Here is a 5581-nt window from a genome sequence, read left to right on the forward strand (position 1 = left end):
GGATCTTCTGCGAATTCGCCTCTGGCCCAAAGACAGGGAGAAGAGAACGGTCAGTGAGTAGGGGGAGCTAGGCACAGAAGAAATGGTCAGCGACGGGTGAGTGAGCGAAAGCAGAGGGACGACTACGCCCAGGAGCACAATCTGTCCATTCGGTCCGCGACTATTTACTAGCCCCTACGTAGCTATCGGTGTATTCTCACCAACACACTATTTATTTCTGAAACTACTCGAAGCCAATAAACATTTTACTGTACTGAAATAACAAATATTCAGGTGGTGTTGGAATTGGACAGAAAGGTAATTCTTAAAAAAAGTTGTGGAGTTGAAGGGCTGAAGGGTTGAATACTGGAGCTGAAATTTACTTACCGGAGCAGTAAAAAATATAACCCAGAAGAAGGGAGAGGAATCTCATTTTTGGGCTTTGGCTGCAGCGTCTGCGCCTGGCGTGGGCTCTTGTCTCGTTTTCTGATTTCGTTGGACTGGGAGAAACGCGGAGTTGGTGAGCTGGATGAGCTCTGAGTCCCGCCCCCACCCAATAGACGCAGGAAGTGGGCTGTGGCCAAGTGCAAACGCGGGATTTGATTGGCTCGCCGTCGTCCAATGATCTCCGGAGAATTCGCATGGGCGTGAGGTTGTTTCAACGGCGTGGGGCTCCTTGTGCTTGTTCGCCCTCGGTACCGGTGACATATTTTGGAAATGAATTCTTCACTAAGTCGTCGCAAATTGCCAAGTGGTCCCGACGCTTTTGTTTCCAACTCCTGAAATTGCACGCTGTACCCCACTTGGTAGCGCTGATCGCCCTTACTCCGTGATCGGTCTCTCTCGTTCTCTTTCTCCATCTCCACCGTCCCTCGTGGACAAATAAAGGGTCAGTCTATTGTATCGTGTAGTGCAAACTTGCTAACACCTTCGTGTGCGGTGAACTTCGGCAATACGGGAAACATAAACTGTTGGTTATTGAGCTTTGATGCCGCTGCATTATATTCACCGGGGAAAAAAAAACAGTAAACGACAGCCGGATTAAAGTTGCGTCACCTGAGATAAAACCAAGTGAGCGCTGATTTTAATTTACCGAGAATAAGTGTGAATTGTGCTGAGGCGGAGACTGCACTGGCCATCGTAAAGTGGAATCCACCTCGACGAGGCGGACCCATCAACTGGATTGCAGCCTTGGGCGCTATGGTTAGGGATTAGTGCGACGCCATTACATCTCGGGGCCTATCGGAGTTCAGCGATCAATACAGGTCGCGGCACTAAGTGAATTTTCCCCGGGTTCTTCTATTTCTAACACAACCTAAAGACTAGGCTAATTGGTGACAGTAATCAGGGTTAATTGGGAGGGTGTTCATTGCCGGGGCCGCCTGGCACGAAGGGGCATTCTGAGCTGTGTCGCTAAACAAGCAAACAAACAAGCAAATGAATAAAGAAAAATATATTTAATGTGGAATGATTGTCGCTGCCAGACGGCCTTCAATAATAAAAGTATTCCACACAAGAGATGAAATGTAATATTGCCGATTTGTAGGACGTTGTCCAGACCAAAATTTCCGTATAGTGTGCCGTTCCGATCACCTCCCTTGAAAGTGTGAAGGGAGAATCTATTCGGCATACCCCGGCTGCCGGGGTATGTTGACTTGATGGAAGTGACGAGTGGGTTGGGTATTCATCCCCGGGAGCGAAGGAAAAGGAGGGGAGAGTTGAAAGAGTAAGATAAACTGGCAAATGATACTTAAAGGGTTGACGGTGGATATGCAATGGCAAGCATTTAAAGATCGCATGGAAGAACTGCACTAGTTGTTCCTCCCAGTATGACAAAAGAATAAACTAGGGAAGGTAGTGCACCCGTGGTTGACAAGGTACATTAGGGGTAGTATCAAGTCCAAAGAAGAAATATACAAATTAGCCAGAAAAAGCGACACACCTGAGGACCGGGAACAATTCAGAGTCCGACAGCGGAGGACAAAGGGCTGAATTAGGAAAGGGAAAAATGATTATGAGAGAAAGCTGGCAGAGAAAATAAAAACTGACTGAAAAGCTTTTCTAGATTAGTGAAAAGAAAAATATTGGTTAAGACAAATGCAGGTCCCTAACAGTCAAAGACAGGTGAATTGATCATGAAAGGACATTGAAAGGACATGGCAGACGAATTGAATAACTACTGTGGTTTTGTCTTCACTAAGGAGGACATAAATAATCTACCGGAAATAGTAGGGGACCGAGGGTCTAGTGAAATGGAGGAATTGAGGGAAGTACATTTTATTAAGGAAGTGGTGTTAGGAAAATTGAAGGGATTAAAGGTAGATAAATCCCCAGGACCCTATGGTTTGCATCTCAGAGTGTTTAAGGAAGTCGCGCAAGAAATAGTGGATGCATTAGTGATAATTTTTCAAATCTCCTTAGATTTTGGAATAGTTCCCGAGGATTCGAGGGTGGCTAATGTAACTCCACTTTTTAAAAAAGGAGGAAGAGAGAAACCGGGGAATTATAGACCAGTTAGCCCGATATCGGTGGTGGGGAAAATGCTAGAGTCGGTTATCAAAGATGTGATATCAGCACATTTGGGATGAGGTGAAATCATCGGACAAAGTCAGCATGGATTTGTGAAAGGGAAATCATGTCTGACGAACCTTATAGAATTTTTTGAAGATGTAACTAGTAGAGTGGATAGGGGAAAGCCAGTGGATGTGGTATAGTTGGATTTTCAAAAGGCATTTGACAAGGTCCCACGCAGGAAATTGGTTTGCAAAGTTAAAGCACACAGTATAGGAGGTATGGTATTGATGTGGATAGAGAATTGGTTGGCAAACAGGAAGCACGAAGTGGGAATAAATGGGATCTTTTGAGAATGGCAGGCAGTGACTAGTGGGGCACCGCAAGGTTCAGTGCTGGGACTACAGTTGTTTACAATATATATTAATGGTTTAGGCGAGAGAAATAAATGCAGCATCTCCAAGTTTGCGGATGACACGAAGCTGGGCGGTGGTGTTAGCTGCGAGGAGGATGCTAAGAGGATACAGGGTGACTTGGATAGGTTAGGTGAGTGGGCAAATTCATGGCAGATTCAATTTAACCTGGATAACTGTGAGGTTATGCACTTTGGTTGCAAGAACAGGAAAACAGATTATTATCTGAATGGTGGCCGATTATGAAAAGCGGAGATGCAACGAGACCTGGCTGTCATTGTATACCAGTTATTGAAAGTTGGCATGCAGGTACAGCAGGCCTTGATAAAGGCGAATGGTATGTTGGCATGCTAGCAAGAGGATTCGAGTACAGGAATAGGGAGGTTCTACTGCAGTTGTAGAAGGCCTTAGTGAGACCGCACCTGGAGTACTGGGTGCAGTTTTGGTCCCATAATATGATGAAATATATTCCTGTCATAGAGGTAGCACAAAGAATGTTCACCAGATTGATTCCTGGGATGGCAGGACTTTCATATGAAGAAAGACTGGATCGACTAGGCTTAATCTCACTGGAATTTAGAGTACTGAGGGGTGATCTTATTGAAACGTGTAAACATTCTAAAGGGATTGGACAGGCTAGATGCAGGAAGATTGTTTCCGATGTTGGGAAGGTCCAGAAAGAGGGGCCACAGTTTAAGGATAAAGGGGATGCCTTTTAGGACCGAGATGAGGAAAAACTTATTCACACAGAGAGTGGTGAATCTGTGGAATTCTCTGCCACAGGAAACAGTTGAGGCCAGTTCATTGGTTATATTTAAGAGTGATGTAGATATTGCCCTTGTGGCTAAAGGGATCGGGGGTATGGAGAGAAAGCAGGTACAGGGTTCTGAGTTGGAAGATCAGCCATGATCATACCGAATGGCAGTGCAGGCTCGAAGGGCCCAATGGCCTACCCCTGCACCTATTTTCTATGTTTCTATGTTTTTATTTTATGAACGTTGCAGATCGTGTAAATACAACGAGTCTTTATCCGCTGAGTTTTGGGAGAGACATGGAGAGGAAACTCGGGAAGAGAGGGAAGAGTAGGGGGACGTGAGAGCGAGGCAGAATAAAGAGAGAAAGAACGGGAAAGTGTGATAGAGAGAGCGAAGAGAGTCTGTGCTTGCACCTGGCCAGCCCCACCGCCAGCTGTTTCCTGTCACGTTGGAAGGTTTTTGTTCGGCGCCAGTGTGTCTCTGAGTCACTATGAAGACTCCACCCGCAGAAATAGACGGCCGAATGGTTGGGCAGCGCGCCGGGAGAGCTCAGAAGGAACGACTCGGCATCCGGTCTCCGTGCGGTAAATCCGTCGACCGCCTCCTGAGGATAGGCAATGTTAACACCCGTGGATTAAAATAGGTTGTGCATCTCCTTCCCGGGGTATTTTTCTGTACCATAAGAAGGAGTAATCGCTGCTGCTGCCCTTTCGAGAATGAAGTGAGTCAGGAAAGCTGGCCACACCCTTTCCACCCTGATGGACGCATGTCCTCACGCTGCTATTGGCTGATTTGCTCCACCCTATCTGACCGGCAGTGTCGGGGTGTGCGGAGCGGAGTAGACGGTGCGCCTGCGCTCTGCCTCACTGGCTGCGGACCCAGCAGATTCTGAGATCGGCGAGGATTTCTCTGAAGAGGTTCAAGGCGGTTTTGAGTCGAGTAACATCGGTGTTTTGGTTTTACTTCCGCAGATCAGCAAGAAAAGAAACAAAGCACGTTTCCAGGAAAGCACGAGTTAATGGTTAGAAGGGTGTCTCAGGGGGAATAGAATGTAGAGAAAGAGACAGAGATGGAGAGGGGGGAGAGAGGTGCGACGGAGGGGACAATAGACAATAGAGAATATTTTTCCCACTAATCCCTATGTGGGACTTTATCGAAAGCTTTCTGGAAGTACAGGTACACTACATCCACTGGCTGTCCCTTGTCCATATTCATAGTTACATCCTCAAAAACCTCCAGAAGATTAGTTAAGCATGATTTTCCCTTCATAATTCCATGCTGACTCGGACTGATCCTTCTACTGCAATCCAAATGTGTCGTAATTTCATCGTTTGTAATTGACTCCAGCATCTTTCCCATCACTGACGTCAGGCGAATCGGTCTATAATTCCCTGTTTTCTCTCTCCCTTATTTCTTGAGAAGTGGGACAACATTAGCCACCCTCCAGTCAGCAGGAACTGTTCCTGAATCTATAGAACATTGGAAAATGATTACCAATGCGTCCACGATTTCAAGAGCCACTTCTCTAAGTACCCTGGGATGCAGACCATCAGGTCCCGGGGACTTAACAGACTTCAGACTCCACAGTCTGTCCAACACCGTTTCTTGCCTAATGTAAGTTTCCTTCAGTTCATCCTTTACCCTCGTTCCTTTTGCCACTAATACATCTGGGAGTTTGTTTGTGTCTTCCCTAGTGAAGACAGATCCAAAGTACTTGTTCAACTGATCTGCCATTTCCTTGTTCCCCATAATAAATTCACCCATTTCTGTCTTAAATGGCCCAATTTTGGTCTTAACTATTTTTTTTTTGCTATTCATATATCTAAAGAAGATTTTACTATCATCCTTTATATTATTGGCTAGTTTACCTTCGTACCTCATTTTTTTCTTGGCGTACTGCCTTTTTTTGTTATCTTCTGTTGC

This window comes from Hypanus sabinus, unplaced genomic scaffold, assembly GCF_030144855.1.
Source record: "Hypanus sabinus isolate sHypSab1 unplaced genomic scaffold, sHypSab1.hap1 scaffold_1601, whole genome shotgun sequence".
NCBI classification, from domain to species: Eukaryota; Metazoa; Chordata; class Chondrichthyes; order Myliobatiformes; family Dasyatidae; genus Hypanus; species Hypanus sabinus.